Source organism: Ambystoma mexicanum, chromosome 4q (assembly GCF_040938575.1).
Source record: "Ambystoma mexicanum isolate Mex_15411 chromosome 4q, UKY_AmexF1_1, whole genome shotgun sequence".
NCBI lineage: Eukaryota > Metazoa > Chordata > Amphibia > Caudata > Ambystomatidae > Ambystoma > Ambystoma mexicanum.
In genome coordinates this window covers 1,240,995,312-1,241,015,220 of record NC_090928.1, presented here as the reverse complement: position 1 = coordinate 1,241,015,220, position 19,909 = coordinate 1,240,995,312, and the positions used below count along the sequence as shown (strand labels likewise).

The 19,909-nt window shown below is 49.1% G+C and overlaps 1 protein-coding gene across 4 annotated transcripts in view; it reads right to left on the bottom strand.

Annotated features, from left to right (window-relative positions):
• Positions 1 to 19,909, bottom strand: part of TJAP1 (tight junction associated protein 1) — a 580,368-nt gene that overhangs the window by 497,388 nt on the left and 63,071 nt on the right. For 3 of the 4 annotated variants that reach the window (XM_069608809.1, XM_069608808.1, XM_069608811.1), the window contains exon 2: positions 15,743 to 15,883. The exons of the other annotated variant lie outside the window; for it this stretch is intronic. The gene's annotated coding sequence lies outside the window, so the exon portion shown is untranslated. The remainder of the gene's footprint in view (positions 1 to 15,742; positions 15,884 to 19,909) is intronic. 4 annotated transcript variants of the gene reach the window in all.

Genomic DNA, 19,909 nt, shown 5'->3' with positions numbered 1-19,909 from the left:
CGAGCTGGAGGATCACCAGTAAATGCTTGTGGGAGGAATGAAGAGATTTGGCGCTCTTGAACCATCTTTTGAGGCAGATAGACGGGACGAGGCCACTCAAACATTTAAACACTATGCAGAGGATGTTAAACTCAATCCTCCCTCCAGTGATAACTCATGAAGGGAGCTCTGCAGAGACACAGACACTGTTGTAGTTCGAGCATGTCGAGCTCTCTGGAGCCGATCACTTTGTCTTGTAGGGGTGCCAGTAAGAGTGCATTCCCATAATCCAACCCAGAGTTCGCAGGAGAACCCAACGCGACAGCCGGATCTGTTGCAGCTATGAAAGGGAGGGCAGGTGGCAAGAAGCGCAGTGAATAAGAGGCAGATTGTACCATGGCTCCTACTTGTTGGTCACAACCTAGATTTGACTGCCATAGCATCCTAAAATCTTCACCTTGGAAGAGAAGGCCACTGGTACACCAAAGATGCAGGGGGGTTGGGGGGGGAGTGGAATGCAAGTAGGGTCGCACTCAAAGGATGGTTAGGCCCTCACAAAATGAACTCGGTTTTGTTTGGATTCAACTGAAGCTTATTGGATGTAATCCACCAACCAACTTCTTCAATGCATTACATTATATTGTACAGGGACTTATATCAGAATGTCATCCGGCGTACGAGTTATATCCGAGATTATATTAGCTAAACAATGGCCATCAGTGGCTGAAATATAGATGTTGAAAATCAGAGAAGACAATGAGAAGCCACGTGAAACTCCACATTGTACTGAAATGGTGCTGGAAATAGAACTGTCCGACATGTTGGTATTGGGTCGATAGAAATGACCGAAACAATTTCAACGCATGGAGACACCAGGGATCTCGGCCAAGCAAGACAACAGAATGTTTGGGTCCACTGTATCGACCGCTTCAGTCATGACAGCAAGGTTAAGGACCCAGAATCAGCATTATTTAGGTTGTCGTCCCATAGCGCCACCCGGGCGGTTTCTGTTCTGTGACAGGGGCAAATTCCAGATTGAAAGATGTCCGAAACTGATCATTTTTAAACATGCGCCTGTAGCAGCAGGGCGACTACTTTCTCAAAAACCTTTGGCTTGGCAAGGCAGGCGAACCACAGGATGTTCATTCTGTAGATCCTTGGAATCGCAGGATTTTTTTTTTTTTTTTTAACTAAAAAGGAGTAACCGTAGATATTTTCAGATCGGACAGCTGGAACGTCATTTGGGGATCGCCAGAGGTCGCAATTGCGACCTCTGTGGTCTCCCTTACGACCTCTTAAAAAAAAATTTAAAAATGCTTTTTTTTGGTAAGCTCCTGGACTGTGGCCAGCACCATGTGGCTCTTTAATTCTGGAGTGGCTGGCTTTCTTGTTCAGGCCCCTTAAAAAAAGAAGAAAAATATGACAGGAGTGCCACAACACTTCCAGCACGGACCCTAAATAAGAAAGAATAGGAATGCAAAAATGTGTCTTTCTGGAATTCTATACAATAATTGCTAGACTCATTAAATGTTTATTTCAGGCACACTTCAGGGGGTGAGTCACTGATTTAGTCTGTTCTTCAACGCCTCAACTCAGCCTTTCATCCTTCTAATGTTGATAAATTGGTACCAACACAGGTTGGGTGATATTGGGTGTATATTTCTTTTATGTAAACCGCTTAAGCGTAAGTGCTATATAATAACACATCATTATCATTTGTCATGGACGTCTGCTTGCATTCACAGTAATTTGGTAATATGGGCCTATACACACTGATCTTAACGATACATATGGCGATCCATTATTGTATGAAATGTACATCACATTATAGTGATATCGTAACCATATTTTTCGTAGCGTACAATTCTATGTGATGCCACTTCCTTTTTTGTCAACAGGTGAAAGGTCGTGTTCCATCGCTTCCTGCGATATCCCTTTGGGGTGGGGTCAAATGACATCACTTCCTGTGATGTCATCAGGGGTCAAGGGTCGTGTGATGTCACTTCCACTACCCCAGGCATTTTGGTGAAATGACGTCCCTGTCGGACAGCACAGATCCTTGGCCCAAAGGTGGCCAACGATGTAGCTTGTGTTCGAGCGGGAGTGGGATTAAACTGTTCCCGATTAACCATCGGATGGCAGTGTTGTGCCACCTGTTAACCACACCACTGCCCATGCCCGTAGTGCTACAGGTCCTACCCCCGCCACTCCATCTCCTAAGCCCTTCTTCTCCTTCCCTTCCGCCCAATCCCTAAAAACAAGAAATACTGCCCCGGCTACCAACCTCGGGAGGATCCATCTCATCCCACCTCCTGCTTCTCTCAGCCAAGACCATCATCAAAACCAATACGCAACAACCACCTCCGTGTTCTCCCAAACAGACTGCATCCAGCCCACCAAGATCTGCCTCCACAGCCTCTTAGAAGAATCGGGCACGCAGTGCAAAACCCTTCTCACCACGGCAGTCCAACCAATGTGCAAAATCCGCCCTCTCACTAGCCAAGCATGGCCTCCATCGCCCAACCTGGCCCTTCCCGCTTGCCCAACCTGGCCTCATCACCCTTGCCTGCCTAGATTCCGCCAGGCGTTGCAACTCCCCAAGGGGCTTCACACAGGTCTGTATAGGCTAAGCGGCAGAATGTCGTCATCATCCGGCGCATCCTCACGGTACAATGAAATGCTCAGTTACAGGCTTTCGTGCAAAGTGTACATTTTAAATCCAATGGCGGCTGATTCTTTCCATTTGCAGAGTTGGTGCTCCAGTGTGAAATGCTGGCCTTTTCACAGGTGGGTGCAGTGCTCACAGGGGGGGGGGGGCCTGGGAGGGGGGGTGCATTTGCCTTGCCGCTGGAGAGTGGCTCCTGAAGAGGGCCCCGAGCTCAGAAGCTGGCACATGACACATAGGAACGAAGGAGGCCCACTCTACATGTGTGGGGATGCACACAGACCCCAGAGGTCGGGCGTTCAAGCGAGTAAAGCAAATAGGCTACACATGTTTCTAGACCTCTTGTTGGCAGGCGCAATGCCGATATTGTCTATTTCACACAAAGAATTCCATTTTAATAATAACTCAAACACCTACAGTCATTGCCCCCCCCCCAACTGTTTGGTTGGTGTTTTATCACTCATCATATCCCACATTCTCAGCGTACCCCTCGGGATAGGGGTACACCCACAGTGAGCCCTAATGCTTGCTTAGCATAGCAGAACACGTAGTCGCTAAATATCGAGTGGGGCCGCCTGGAGCTCATCACGCCACCACATCATTTGCATAGCTCACCGACGTGATTTCATAAAATTAATGTGAAAGAGATGCTATAATCGTTTGTACTTTTTAATATATCCCCCACTTTGCGCGGGTAGGGTGCTTAGAAAAGCCTGTAGGTCCATTTCCTTTGCAAGCTGGTACAAGACAACAGGAAGTGGCATACACCAGTCAAAAGCCTAGAACAGTCATTCAAGGTCAGGTCTATACAGTGCCACTTTCACGTGCCATCGCCCGCAAATGGGCTGATAAAATGGACTACAAAGGGGAGCTTTAACAGTCACGGTTGAGACGGATTTCTAGAATCTGGCCTGGTGGACAGATTTTAGGAGGCCACCCTAGTTATAGTGAACTATGGGAACCCCAATCACGGTAGCAGTGGAGAGCAGTCGGGGATATTCTGAGAGGTTACCCAAACCCCAATCATGGTAGCAAGGGAGAGCAGTCGGGGATATTCTGAGAGGTTACCCAAACCCCAATCACGGTAGCAGTGGAGAGCAGTCGGGGATATTCTGAGAGGTTACCCAAACCCCAATCACGGTAGCAGTGGAGAGCAGTCGGGGATATTCTGAGAGGTTACCCAAACCCCAATCACAGTAGCAGTGGAGAGCAGTCGGGGATATTCTGAGAGGTTACCCAAACCCCAATCATGGTAGCAGTGGAGAGCAGTCGGGGATATTCTGAGAGGTTACCCAAACCCCAATCATGGTAGCAGTGGAGAGCAGTCGGGGATATTCTGAGAGGTTACCCAAACCCCAATCATGGTAGCAGTGGAGAGCAGTCGGGGATATTCCGAGAGGTTACCCAAACCCCAATCATGGTAGCAGTGGAGAGCAGTCAGGGATATTCTGAGAGGTTACCCAATCACGGTAGCAGTGGAGAGTATTCTGAGAGGTAACCCAAACCCCAATCACGGTAGCAGTGGAGAGCAGTCGGGGATATTCTGAGAGGTTACCCAAACCCCAATCACGGTAGCAGTGGAGAGCAGTCGGGGATATTCTGAGAGGTTACCCAAACCCCAATCACGGTAGCAGTGGAGAGCAGTCGGGGATATTCTGAGAGGTTACCCAAACCCCAATCACAGTAGCAGTGGAGAGCAGTCGGGGATATTCTGAGAGGTTACCCAAACCCCAATCATGGTAGCAGTGGAGAGCAGTCGGGGATATTCTGAGAGGTTACCCAAACCCCAATCATGGTAGCAGTGGAGAGCAGTCGGGGATATTCTGAGAGGTTACCCAAACCCCAATCATGGTAGCAGTGGAGAGCAGTCGGGGATATTCCGAGAGGTTACCCAAACCCCAATCATGGTAGCAGTGGAGAGCAGTCAGGGATATTCTGAGAGGTTACCCAATCACGGTAGCAGTGGAGAGTATTCTGAGAGGTAACCCAAACCCCAATCATGGTAGCAGTGGAGAGCAGCCGGGGATATTCTGAGAGGTGAGAGCAGTCGGGGATATTCTGAGAGGTTACCCAAACCCCAATCATGGTAGCAGTGGAGAGCAGTCGGGGATATTCTGAGAGGTTACCCAAACCCCAATCATGGTAGCAGTGGAGAGCAGTCGGGGATATTCTGAGAGGTTACCCAATCACGGTAGCAGTGGAGAGTATTCTGAGAGGTTACCCAAACCCCAATCATGGTAGCAGTGGAGAGCAGTCGGGGATATTCTGAGAGGTTACCCAAACCCCAATCATGGTAGCAGTGGAGAGCAGTCAGGGATATTCTGAGAGGTTACCCAAACCCCAGTCGGGGATATTCTGAGAGGTTACCCAAACCCCAATCACGGGGGATATTCCGAGAGGTTACCCAAACCCCAATCACGGGGATATTCTGAGAGGTTACCCAAACCCCAATCACGGTAGCAGTGGAGAGTATTCTGAGAGGTTACCCAAACCCCAATCACGGTAGCAGTGGAGAGCAGTCAGGGATATTCTGAGAGGTGAGAGCAGTCGGGGATATTCTAAGTAGAGTGTGAGTGGGATCAGGGGCCTGCAAGGAGTCTACAAAAGAAGTCAATTTGGAAAAGTATGCATAAAAATACAATATTTATTGTAGGCCTTCTACACACACTGTAGCACGTGATATCACACAATACTCAATAATAAAACACAGATTCACCATAGGTTCATAAAATGCATTCAAATGACTTATTCAGCATAGGAGGCAAGTAAAAGAAGACTGTATGGTAGAACCAATTCACAACTGATTTCTCTAGCTTAAGCAGTCCAATCCTGAAGATGAATGCAGCCTTGTACCCAAAGGTCACAGGAGCCGCAATGCTTCGCCTCAAAGTCTTTGCTGGTGAGTTACTTGTGCTGGGGATTGTTAAAGAATATATTCAACAAAGCTACTAAGGTAAGTCATTGTGTTCTCATTTTTGAGACAATACTAACCAGGTTCGGCTAGCAAAAGGCATTGGAATGGAAGATAAGAATACAAAAAGGGACTGGTTCCCAATGTACCCCCCCCATGGAGGACAGGGGGGTACAAATGCTTTGCATTTACTTAACCCCTGACTCAGCTTTTCCCAGAGGTCTTGATGGCTTGACCAGGGGGTTGAGGGAGTCACTGGAGGTTGGATTTCTCACTGTTGGTTTCTGATGAGGTGCCCTGGAGCTGCGGGTTTCTTCCGGTCAGGTCCAGATGCAAGATTCTACCCCTAGCAATGAGGAAATGTCAGACTCATCGATGGGGGCCTCTTCAGGACACTTCACAGCATGAACAAAAAATAAAAAATTCCAGCAATGGTCTCTGCACACAGGTTAAGGGTATCCTTCCAGCTACGATTGAAGAAGCGTCTCTAGGACAGTATCCCTTGATTCTGGAAAGCTGAAATTCACAGGGGAGGAGACAACGAGCTGCCGACAACCGAAGTTCTGGGTGCAGCACCGGAACGACGATGCTTCTGGCAAGGACCCACCAGAGAGCTAGTCAGTCCACAGGATGGTCCGGGGACACTTCCGAAGGCTTAGGACGATTGGATCCACGAGAAGGCATAGATACTAGTTGATCCCACTAGTCCAAGGGCTGAAGCACTGCTCATGGTCTTCAGAGATCAGTTCGTCCAACAGGGCTTCACCAGGCCAGACGCAGGATGGAATGGCAGGCATCTTCTGGAGTCTCATCATATCTTCAGTCAGCTGTTAGTCAACAAGTTATTCTTGGCTCCAACGCTGATCTGAAGAAATGGCTGCAGGAGTCATCCTCTTATCCAAATCCTCGGCTGGAAGCAAGTCCAAGCCCACAAATGGTAAGGATCTGCACCATACGAGGTAAACGCAAATGTGCACACTAAAAATAATCTGCTGCCACAGACCAAAGAGACTGGGGGTTGTGAAGGGTCAGAAGAACAAGAACGCAGACTCTTGGAGGACATTTTTAGGTACCATTTATTAAATAAAAGTCAGAAAAGCCTAGCTATCCCTATGGCTATGGGGTGTTCCCTACCCAAAGAATAACTAATGTGCTGGTCAGTCGTCTTTTCCTCAATGTCCAAAAAGAATCCGTTCGCCGTCCTAAACTATTATATGACCCTATAAAGGAATCTTAACAAAATAAAAAAGGCAGGAGAATGACTCCCTTCTCCTGCTCTGTACTACCAGCACTTGTTTCCTTGATAATAGTTTTCTTTGGCAACCCTTTCAGTTCAGATAGCCCCTTCCTCACGCTAAACGATTTGTTTGGTTCTATAGGTTACATGGGTCTTTAACTCCTGATATTCTAGATCTCTTTCACTCAAAGTATTCACATTCATTAAGGTTCACATGGGGCTTCTCTCCCTTTCATGCAGCTCCCTCTTTGGAAACTTTATTCCTGCTTTCCTTGTATTAACTGAGTTCACTTTTAGCACACAAATTGCATTTCTGCTTTCATCCCCTCCAGGGTACAGTCTTCTTTCCACCAATTTATCACAGTTCATATTTAACAATACCAAATCACTTGCATTTAACTCTCCTTTAATAAGCGTTATGGTTTCCGTGCTTATTTCACCACAGTTCCAATATAAATAATCTTTCTTATTTGTACTTAAACAAGTTATTAATTCTGTATTATACGCTATGTTATTCTTCCCGTGCCAGTCACCCAGTCACCTTCATTCTTCTTAGGAAACGGTCCTGGGACGCTTACGGGTTTGGCATCGGTTTGATTTCTTCACTGTACTTGCGAGCTGGCTTCCTCGGCATCCCTCGCCTGCTGTCCTAGCACTTCTGGTTTCTTCAGTGTCTCACCAGGGAGCCATGTCACTTGTAGCGGCTTCCCTCGGATGGTCAACATAGTTGCACGGTCCAGCAGCTGCTGCTGCTGCTCCTCCTCCTACTCTTCCTCCTCCCCCCCCCCCCTCGGGTACGATGACCATTCAGCGTTCATTCTCTTGCTTCCCAGCAAGTTTGGAATTTGCGGGTTCTGCCTCCTGCTATGGCTCTGCCTCTTCCCAGGCTCATGTCAGCAGCGAACCTCACCTGCGTGGAGACATACTTCTCTCTCTTCATCCTCTACATGACGAGTGTTCTCCTTTCAATCCACTCGGAGTAGATTGGTTTTCCTTAAAGAGACATTTTCTCTTTCTCCTGAAGAATAGCATCCCTCAGCCTCTTCTTTGGCACGGTCCTGATACTGGACAGGATATGTTAGACCCATATATGCCATTATATTTACTGGTGAAGATAGTTCCTCACAGGAACGGAAGTCCTTCCCCCCCGGCCTCCAAAGTCCTCCCTGTGAGGTCCCACTTGCCTCTACCCCTAGGAGGGTGTTAAGGAGCAGGCTCACCTCCCTAGCCTCAGGGGGAGAAGGAACGAATTACCTTGATTCATCACCGGGTCCATTTGTTGAAGAACAAATTACCCAGGAAGAATTTACAACAGCCAGTGTCACCTGCTCAACAAACTACCAGGACAAACTGAAGTAAAGACTTGACTCTACTTTTTTCCCATGAGTTTTGAGAAAGGCTCCCAGTATATTAAGTTTAAATGTAAGGAGGAAAGCACACATGGTTTGGAGTGGGAAGGGTCGAAGAGAAAAGCCTTCATTTTGACATCCATAATGGGAGGAGTTTATATATCCCAAAAACAAAAATGTTTTAGAAAAATTAGATGTTAAATTCCCAATATAAAAGTTTATAAGAAAAGAAACTACTAAGAAGGAATACTGTTATAGTGGGGAAGAATCTGGAGACGAGCAGCGCGCGTGCGCGTGTAGGAGAGAGTAAGCCCCTCCCTCACAGCGGAAGCACGCAGGCCCAGCCAAACCTAGAGAAGCAAACTGCCCCTCATCTCAGAGAAGGCCCAACTATGCCTGGTGCACACATGCGGTGGCGGCAGGACCAAGACATTTGGAAATGGCCGGTCCCATTTGTGTAGTGGTGTAGAAGGGCTAAAATTATCAATCTTTTCTTTGGTTCGAGAACGGACCCTTGCTGGAAAGACATTAAGTAGGTAAATCACAAAGTGCACAGCCCTCCATTTTATACTATTTTGCCAGGAAGTACCCTTTCAGAATGGGATCCTTTTCTGTAATAGTTCCTCCCAGAGGACCCATGTGTGTTCTTACTTTGCACATCAGACTAGGGCTGTGGATACAAAACCCCAGCAAGCATCGCACCCACCCGCTAGGTCCGCTTGAACCTTTTCCAAGATCAGCAAAAGCGGAGGAAAATAACATATCCAAGACAGACAAAGAATATAGTGTAGTACAAGAAAAACCGAAGTAGCCCAATGTTTGGAAGCCATTGATCTTGAATGTTGAACATAACTGGCCAAATCCTTATAGGACGCAATTTTATCAGTCGTCAATCAACAGGTTAATCATGTACCCACTGCGTCAGCACACAAACATTGAGAATGTACGTTCCGTAGAGCGCATGTGCAGCATTGAAGTGTGCAGCCCAAGATCTGTGCCTGCAACATGAACATTGTAGGATGCAGCACGATGGCTCCGTGTGCGATATGTGAACATGCTGGGGTGCATTGTGAACTTTGTATGATGCAGTGGGAGTGGTGTAGGTTGTAGCGCGAGTTCTGGCAGGTGTGTGTTAGTTGTGTCAACGCATCAGTGTGATACTACCTGCTCTCACTTGGATTTGGTAGGCACCAATGGGGCCAGTGGGAAAGGAAGGGGGCGATTCGAATATGACCGATATGCAAATGTTTGAACAGAAAGGCTTTAAGAGTCTCCTATGTGTGGTGGGGCTGCCCTCAGGCCCAGCAATACCGGAAGGATGGCCTTTCCCGGAACAAAGGGGTCGCTGGGGCCCCAAGGGAGGCGTCACCATGCATGCTCCCATTCAGAGTGAGGGAAGTGGAGATCGGGTAGGGTGAGAATATATGGTGTGGGTCCTGCTGGTGGCTGCTAGAAGTTGTCTCAATTTGGGAACCAAATGGTCTGCCTACGGAAAGGGATTGGATAGCCAAGGTTTATGCCCTATACGACATGTCGCACGTCTTGGAGGAGTCAAGGTCGAATATTAAAAGTCTGTGGTTGTAACAAGGTGGTCAATCCACGTTGAATTCTGGCGACAATGCCCAGGTTTTCTATTTCGTTGTTTAAAAATGCCAATAAAATTCTATTTTGAAAAATGAGATTCCCCATGTACTGCAAGGAAGCTTTCGGATGGCAGCATTCCATTCCTGGGGTCATTTGAGGTCACTGCACTGTACCTCGGGTGCAGTCCAATGTCAGCTCGACTCTCCAGATAAACCTGCATCCGACTGAAGGGACTGGAAGGTACAGCCCCATTCCATTCCTGGGGTTATTGGAGGTCACCGCACTGTACCGCAGCTACAGTCCAAATGTCAGCTCGACTCTCCAGATAACCTGTACCCTCAGGAGACTGGCAGGTACAGCCCCCACTCCATTCCTGGGGTCATTTGAGGTCACCGCACTGTACCGCAGCTACAGTCCAAATGTCAGCTCGACTCTCCAGATAACCTGTACCCTCAGGAGACTGGCAGGTACAGCCCCCACTCCATTCCTGGGGTTACTGGAGGTCACCGCACTGTACCGCAGGTACCGACTCTCCAGATAACCTGTACCCTCAGGAGACTGGCAGGTACAGCCCCCCACTCCATTCCTGTGGTTATTGGAGGTCACCGCACTGTATCGCAGGTACCGACTCTCCAGATAACCTGTACCCTCAGGAGACTGGCAGGTACAGCCCCCCACTCCATTCCTGTGGTTATTGGAGGTCACCGCACTGTATCGCAGGTACCGATTCTCCAGATAACCTGTACCCTCAGGAGACTGGCAGGTACAGCCCCCCATTCCATTCCTGTGGTTATTGGAGGTCACTGCACTGTACCGCAGGTACCGACTCTCCAGATAACCTGTACCCTCAGGAGACTGGCAGGTACAGCCCCCACTCCATTCCTGGGGTTACTGGAGGTCACCGCACTGTACCGCAGGTACCGACTCTCCAGATAACCTGTACCCTCAGGAGACTGGCAGGTACAGCCCCCCCACTCCATTCCTGTGGTTATTGGAGGTCACCGCACTGTATCGCAGGTACCGACTCTCCAGATAACCTGTACCCTCAGGAGACTGGCAGGTACAGCCCCCCACTCCATTCCTGTGGTTATTGGAGGTCACCGCACTGTATCGCAGGTACCGATTCTCCAGATAACCTGTACCCTCAGGAGACTGGCAGGTACAGCCCCCCATTCCATTCCTGTGGTTATTGGAGGTCACTGCACTGTACCGCAGGTACCGACTCTCCAGATAACCTGTACCCTCAGGAGACTGGCAGGTACAGCCCCCACTCCATTCCTGGGGTTATTGGAGGTCACCGCACTGTATCGCAGGTACCGACTCTCCAGATAACCTGTACCCGACTCATGGGACTGGCAGGTACAGCCCCCATTCCATTCCTGGGGTTATTGGTGGCCACCGCACTGTACCGCAGCTACAGTCCAAATGTCAGCTCGACTCTATAGATAACCTGCACCCGACTCATGGGACTGGCAGGTACAGCCCCGATTCCATTCCTGGGGTCATTTGAGGTCACTGCACTGTAGCTCGGGTACAGTCCAATGTCAGCTCGACTCTCCAGACAATCCTTCACTAGAGACTCCGCATGCTGGCAGGTACAACTGCCATTTCCTTCCTGGGGTCATTTGAGGTCACCGCACTGTACCGCAGGTACCGACTCTCCAGATGAACCTGCGCCCGACTCAGGAGACTGCGAGGTACAGCTCCCATCCTTCCTGGGATTATTGGAGGGCACGTGCCCCCATCCAGCCCCTGACTCAAGAGCCTGGCAGGTAAAGCTCCCTGCATGCACCTTCGCTCCCTTGCCGTGGCACATCCGGGTGCACACATTTCCCACGATCCTGCCCTTAAATGTACCCTTTGTTAGTGTAGTCCCAGAGGTAGGCTGCCCTTGTGATGCGATGCCAAGAGCCTGGAGTGCAGAGGATGTGCCCGTCTCCTTCCCGAGGTGAGCTGCCTTCCCATGGCGGACGTGCTTTTCCTTTGGGCACATCCAGGCTTTTCTAATTCTCAAAGGTGTGGTGTGGGGGAGGGCAGGCATCGGCACTTCAGTTTCCTCGTTTTCTGGGGACAGAAGCCGGCTGCCATGGCCCGCATTTCGTGCATAAGAAGGGCGGGTGCAGAGCAGCACAGCCGGATTAGATAAAGCTTTGATTTCAATCTCCTGCGATTCAGGGCTCAGAGAGATTACATGCCAGGCCTGTGCCCACAGGCGCGCGGTGGCAAAGCCACGCTACCACGGACACACTGCGGCCACCTGTCCATCCCAGCAAGGCTGGCGGCCCCCACTGCAAGAGGTGGATGGCCCCCACAGATGCATTTACACCTGGGCAGTCCTGCAGGCAGGGGCCTTCCAGGGCTGTCTAGGGGGCAGACTACCCGCCCCCTAGGAATGAAACCGCCATTAGTTTGGAATAGGGGTCCATGCGAAATCTGGGGCGTCTGGAAATGCGTTTAGCACGCGCCCGCCACTGGGACGGAAAGCTCATACGGTGCACATGTATCATTCCTTTCCATGCATGTAACCCCAGATAAACCCACACGTGGTGTATTTCAAGAAATGGCATCCATCTTTTGGATGTTTTACAAAGGTAGCGGGCGCCCCTCTCTCGCAAGAACAGACATGATAACCTGTTCAGTGGTTATTAACCACTTGAGAGTTCGCAGCCACTGCTTTTACTCACTGTGCCCTTCACAGATGGGAAATATCCATTTGCATATCAGTCTTTGTCCTGCCCAGGGGCAGTCCAGCACCGAAATACAATGGCAATTCCAATCTGAACGAGAGTAACACCAGCAACCCCATACACGTGTTTCACCCTTGTTGGGGATCATCAGTGAGGTGAAGCTGATGCCTCTCTAAGCACAGTGAGAGGGAGACCACGTCTGGTTGCCCCCAGGAGACCTAGGGTTACCAATCCCAGGTTCCTTAAAAAATAGTTTTACAAAGGTAGCGGGCGCCCCTCTCTCGCAAGAACAGACATGATAACCTGTTCAGTGGTTATTAACCACTTGAGAGTTCGCAGCCACTGCTTTTACTCACTGTGCCTTTCACAGATGGGAAATATCCATTTGCATATCAGTCTTTGTCCTGTCCTGGGATTGGTAACCCTAGGTCTCCTGGGGGCAACCAGACGTGGTCTCCCTCTCACTGTGCTTAGAGAGGCATCAGCTTCACCTCACTGATGATCCCCAACAAGGGTGAAACACGTGTATGGGGTTGCTGGTGGTACTCTCGTTCAGGTTGGAATTGCCATTGCATTTCGGTGCTGGACTGCCCCTGGGCAGGACAAAGACTGATATGCAAATGGATATTTCCCATCTGTGAAAGGCACAGTGAGTAAAAGCAGTGGCTGCGAACTCTCAAGTGGTTAATAACCACTGAACAGGTTATCAAGTCTGTTCTTTCGAGAGAGGGGCGCCCGCTACCTTTGCAAAACATCTTTTGGATGTGCCTTGGGCGAGCAGAGACAATGCTGTGGCGCGACTTCTATCTTTCGCTGCTGCCCTCCCAGGCGTGCACTCTGTGCGCCAGGGGCGTGGCCAATACATTTAGGACAAAACACTCTGAGCAGTCTTTCTAAATCCATCTTTCATTTTCAAGGAAACAACTTTTTCACTCAATGGGGATGGTTAGGGGGGGTGTGGATTCTCTGTGATGAATTCTACAATTACAATGCTGATAAGTTTGATGTTTGTATGTTTTCTGTAAACTTCAATAAAAAATAATTAAATAGTGATGGGATAAGTCCTGTGCAGTGCGGGGAGGGGTGTGGGATGCCTGAGAAGAGGGCCGGGTCTTTCATGGACCTACATTCGTATGTCGGCCAAGGAACCCCTCCCTGTGAGTGCAGTCTGGGTGCGGTGCCTGTTTGTGATCATGTGCAGGGATAGTGGCTATAGGGGTTGTTCAGTTATGCTCCGTAAGGGGTGCTTGTAGTCATTAAGTAAGGATTATTGCTATACAGCTGTACCTGGCAAAAGGAGCCCCAATAATCCTAAAAGGGTGGCCCCGATTACCCAGGACTAGAGGAAGGATGGATGCCGCAACAGTAACTGGAATACACAGGATCTGAAAGATAGTGCCGCCTCATTCCTTGAGCGTTTGATGACGATATACTGGAGGCAGATCCCAGAAGGCCAGATCATGGCATAGGTCTTGTAAAGTTTACATATGAAAAAAAGAGATTTGGAAGACTCAGTTTTATTGTCGCTAAACCACGCGGGTATCTTGTGAAATTATGCTCAGTAGAACTTAAACGGTTTATATTATACCTACGTTTTAATATCTTGCCGACTAGGGAACAAAAAGATCAACATAGGGGCATGTAGAATGTGCCAAAATGCAACGGAATCAAGTCGCCACCTGCTAACAGCACGCCCTGCCCTGCCCTGCCCTGCCCTGCTAAAGCCATATATACAAGGCTATGCAGCCTTTGTTACGAAGATACAAAACACATCAGGAGTGATCCATTGTGGTCTACACTGTATGGGGCAGAAACCATTTCGGCAGCTGCTTTTACGATATGGAAGGAAATCTTAAAACATTCAGATGCAGAGAAAGTATTGGAATAGGCCTTACAAAGATGTACTAGTGTGCGAGGGCTTTCTGTTCGGATTGTGGTTATGCTGCTATATATGGAAATCTACTTTACTAGGGGTGGGGCTATTGGGCTGGAAAGTGGGTGTGTTTATGAGGATTTTAATAATGTTGCTGATAAAATGTATTCCTTAAATATTTCTATATATGATGATGTATTATGAATGGTCTCTTTTAAGTGTGCCAAAAGTTTATAATTAACTATTGCATAATAAAAGTAACTGAAATAGAGAGTTGCTAAGCAGAAGCTAAAGTGTAGCTCATGGGTATAGATCGCCCTCAGCCCGCTGGAAAACTAGGCGCTAGTAATGTGTGTGTGTGTATGTAGTGTGTGGCAAAACAGACTTCACTGCAACACTTCCCATATACCATTACTTCAAAGTTATTGGTGGAGGATGTACTCCGTACTTTCTAAAGGATCCCGAATGGAAAGTGTCTAAGCAACTTTCACAAAGTGCTAGAGCGAGCGTCTGCTCAGAACTCTGCCCATGATCCCACCGGATCATGATGCATTGGAAGTGCTTGCTCACGATTTTGCAGAATTAGAAGGGTTTTGGGAATCTGAAAGTGCCAAGGCAAGAGTTCTCGCTAAAGCCACTCGTGCGGCCAAGTCATACCGCCCGTCCAGGATCTCGTACCCGCCTACTGGATCCTCCACACATTAGGAGCCAAGCCTCAGATTGCGATCTTGACTCCCAATTCTCTTTGAAGGGGCAACACCAGCATGCTTACCAGCACCTTTGGAACTCAGCCATACCCAAGACGCATGTGCTACGGCCCCAGTGGAGTCTGGAACTCTCCTTGGTCCCCAAGGAAATTAAGAATATTGTAATTCTACCCTGGAGAGAGATGCTGGTCCCAGCACACTGAAGGGAGACCTTCCCAGTCCATTGAAGAAGGCTTTTGAACAGAATCTTGCCAAAACGTCCAAGGTCCCTCTACTTTCTACATTTAGGCTACCCCCTACTACATCTGAACCATCGGTTCAAACCCAGATGTTGACCTTTGATTAGACCACCCTTTTATGCCCGGCTTCTGCAACTATGTATCAATATAGATTATTGTCATGTGACTGATAACCATTGTAACTGTTGTTCTACACAAGTCACTGGAGGTGAAGGATTTTCTCACAAAAAACACTTGCTACCATGGAGTTCTTGCAGGTACACCGCCAACAATACTTTGTTTCACATTTCTAAACTGCTCAAAGACCATTAATAAATACTGGTCTAATTTATGAAAACCTGTGTGTTCTATTGGGCAATAAGGTTGTAAATAATAAATAGGTTACACTTGAATGACTCTGTAGTGTATCCCTCATGACAAGGACATAAAGCTCTTTTACCAAATTGACAGTGAAACAGTTAAATACCCAGGGAAGGACACCCCCATGTATCTAAGGCAAGAGTTGCGGCACCTGTGTATTTGGTCCAGGCAGCTCTGTGTTTAGTTTCCCCGATGTGATGGTGGCTGTGGTTGCGGTTCACACAGGCTCAGCCGAAATATTTATTTGTATCCATTTATATAGCGCCTTAGGCTCATGGGCACTCGGGGGTGGCTACAAACAGGAAACAAGAAGGAAAACACAACATATGAGTAAATAATGCCGTCATATTACGGGTAATAAAAAGAAAAGACATGACCTACATGACCCTAAATAATACCTCACAATCTAGACAATCATCAAATTACTATGACTCCTTTGCAAAATCAACAACAATTTTCTAATAAGATGGCACATTTGTACAAATACTCCAGAAATGGAGGCACTTGCTTCTACCTCAACTATACAATCTCCACTGTTCTGTGAGCACCATTTACCCACCTGTCTCCTACGGAGAGCCTTCAGGTCACATGATCTTCTGCACCCAGACTCCATTTTCTGGCGTGGCCATGCTAGGACGCTCTCTGGTCATTGCTCACAGGTTTCTCTACACCCGTGATAATGAATTAACTCTTATCCAAAATAAACCCTTTTAAGTTCTTATCAGAAATTACTGGCATTTCAGGTATGCCAACAGGAAAACTCCTTGGAATCAGTTTTTTTTGTTAGAACTGGCGGGACTAGATTTATATGAATAAGGCTAAGCAGATCCACTTGAAAGATCTGCTACTACCGGCAATGTCGATGGCAAGGCTGGAGATGCAGGGCAGTGTAGCCTAGGATGATTCCACGAAAGATCTGCTACTACCGGTAATGTCGATGGCAGGGCTGGAGATGCAGGACGGTGTAGCCTAGGCTGATTGCACGAAAGATCTGCTAGTACCGGCAATGTCGATGACAGGGCTGGAGAGGCAGGGCGGTGTAGCCTAGGCTGATTGCACGAAAAATCTGCTCCTAGCGGCAATGTCGATGGCAAGGCTGGAGATGCAGGGCAGTGTAGCCTAGGATGACTGCACAAAAGATCTGCTACTACCGGCAATGTCGATGGCATGGCTGGAGATGCAGGGCGGTGTAGCGTAGGCTGATTGCATGAAAGATCTGCTCTACCGGCAATGTCGATGGCAGGGAAGGAGATGCAGGGCGGTGTAGCCTAGGATGATTCTGCTACTACCTGCAATGTCGATGGCATGGCTGGAGATGCAGGGCGGTGTAGCGTAGGCTGATTGCACGAAAGATCTGCTACTACCGGCAATGTCGATGGCAAGGCTGGAGATGCAGGGCAGTGTAGCCTAGGATGACTACACGAAAGATCTGCTACTACCGGCATTGTCGATGGCAAGACTGGAGATGCAGGGCGCACACCTAGGATGATTTCACGAAAGATCTGCTACTACCGGCAATGTCGATGGCAAGGCTGGAGATGCAGGGCAGTGTAGCCTAGGATGACTACACGAAAGATCTGCTACTACCGGCAATGTCGATGGCAAGACTGGAGATGCAGGGCGCACACCTAGGATGATTTCACGAAAGATCTGCTACTACCGGCAATGTCGATGGCAAGGCTGGAGATGCAGGGCAGTGTAGCCTAGGATGACTACACGAAAGATCTGCTACTACCGGCATTGTCGATGGCAAGACTGGAGATGCAGGGCGCACACCTAGGATGATTTCACGAAAGATCTGCTACTACCGGCAATGTCGATGGCAAGGCTGGAGATGCAGGGCAGTGTAGCCTAGGATGACTACACGAAAGATCTGCTACTACCGGCATTGTCGATGGCAAGACTGGAGATGCAGGGCGCACACCTAGGATGATTTCACGAAAGATCTGCTACTACCGGCAATGTCGATGGCAAGGCTGGAGATGCAGGGCAGTGTAGCCTAGGATGACTACACGAAAGATCTGCTACTACCGGCATTGTCGATGGCAAGACTGGAGATGCAGGGCGCACACCTAGGATGATTTCACGAAAGATCTGCTACTACCGGCAATGTCGATGGCAAGGCTGGAGATGCAGGGCAGTGTAGCCTAGGATGACTACACGAAAGATCTGCTACTACCGGCAATGTCGATGGCAAGACTGGAGATGCAGGGCGCACACCTAGGATGATTTCACGAAAGATCTGCTACTACCGGCAATGTCGATGGCAAGGCTGGAGATGCAGGGCAGTGTAGCCTAGGATGACTACACGAAAGATCTGCTACTACCGGCAATGTCGATGGCAAGGCTGGAGTTGCAGGGCAGTGTAGCCCGTGACCTGCGAGGTCATGAAGCTATTGTTCAGACTACCATTCACATGTGCGCAACGCGGTGCTGGGCACTGCTGCTTTAACACCCGCGCCTGGCCTGGCAGGGGGAATATTCTCTATGATAAAAGTCACTGGTGCCTCTTTGATGAAGGGTGGGCATGGTGCTGGGAACGGCCGATTCAGAGTAGGACCATCTCCATGGTGCTGGGGAGAATGACCTCTGGTCATTCCTCACCTCGGCCTGCAGGTTCGTCTTCCACTAGGACGGGGGGACAGGGCGACGGGCTGGCGGAGCGGAGGCTGCCAGTGCTCGCTCACCTGGAAGCGAGGAAAGCAGAGGGAAAGGCTGGCTGCCCCCTCTAGGAGCATATTTTGGGAATCCACTTCCAGTAGCGATTTAGTAATAAGCCGACAGCTGCCCCTACATATCTGTGTGGAAATCCCCCAGCCCCTGTCGCGTGCTCGGAGTACACTTGCTCTACTAGTTGCCACACGCTGGGCATAGTTTGCAGGGTGTTCAGGCAGAAGACCCTCCTTTGGCAGGAACAGCTGTGCCTGTGAGATGAACCTTGGCCCAGACACCCTGCTGAGCAGGGGCGGCCTCTGGCATGAAGAACTTGGCTCCGGCACAGGAACCGTCTCTCGAGTCCTGGGATCGCACTGCTCAAAGCATTACTGGTGGGCCCGCTGCCAAGAACACATTGTCTGCAGGGCACGCTTCCTTTCCCCGGCTTGTGTTCCTGCCCTCAAAGGGTGCAACGAACTCCTGGTGTATGGTTGCACATTTTCCATGCACCAATAGTGAGCAGAAGGGCAAAGGCTCCCCCAGACAGAACCACTGCAGGGGAAACGGCACTAAAGCTGAAGTGTCCCACCCCCCCTCCCCCCGTTGGCACATGGGCTTACTGGATTCTGCCAGTGATCAGCTATGGGTCTCTGCTTGGGTTTCAGCTAGACAGTGGTTGGGTTTGGCCAGTGACTGGGGGTTTCTAGTGCGCTAGCAGGGTACTGCATCGGTGTTCGACTAGTGGTGCGAGGTGGTATAGGCAGGTGTGTGTACACACACACTTTCGCATGCATGCATTGATGTCTGCATTGATCTGTGCGTGTTGTATTTGCGCATTTCAGTCGTGAGCACTTTAGTTTGGTGTGTCAGTCTGTGCGCTGCTCACTGTTGCGTTTCTACTTCTGAAAGGCAAACGCAGCAAAATGAAGGCGGCCAGCCCTACCAGGAGCGGGCTGGCCTCAGAGGGGCAGGGTGCTGCACGGGTGTCCTAGGCCGGACACTGCCCGCCTTCAGGTGTGTTTTCCAAGTGTGGCTAGGTGCCTGTGTCAGAGCTGAAATGAAGCGATGCATTGGCGTCTGTGGTTTACATTCATCCTGTTGGTGTGCGTTTGTTTTGCTTCCCGTGTGTTGAAGTCTGATAAGAGCACGGGGCTGCTCGAGGGATGTGTTGAAGTTGTGCGCGTTTGAGGCAGAACCTTGCAGACCCCCTGATCTGAACAGGGGGCCTCGGCGAGTGTCACCAGCCTTTAACTCTCTGGGACCTCTGTGCTATTGAGAAGGCAAACAACTGGTGGCAGTATGCGAGTCATCACCGTTATGAATATGTTCAAGCTTGATCGTCTAATAAACCGGTCGAGCGGATTTATTTAATAGAAAAAGTTGCAAAGTTAATCACTTGGCAGATAAGACACAGTCAGATTAAAGGATTGCCAAGAACACACCTGTGGAATCAGGATTCGGCATCATTTTGCACCTATTTTCCCAACTTTGGTGCTTCTAACAATTTCCTACGGTTTGCGTTTCAAGAGATTAAAGAAGAGTTTTATAGCACTGCCTTAAAAAGTACACAAATCACATAATAAACGAACCGGACATGCATCCAATTTACTCTAGAAAGATGATGATGGCAGCTTTGTTTTGCCCATCTGGAATGGAAGATCAC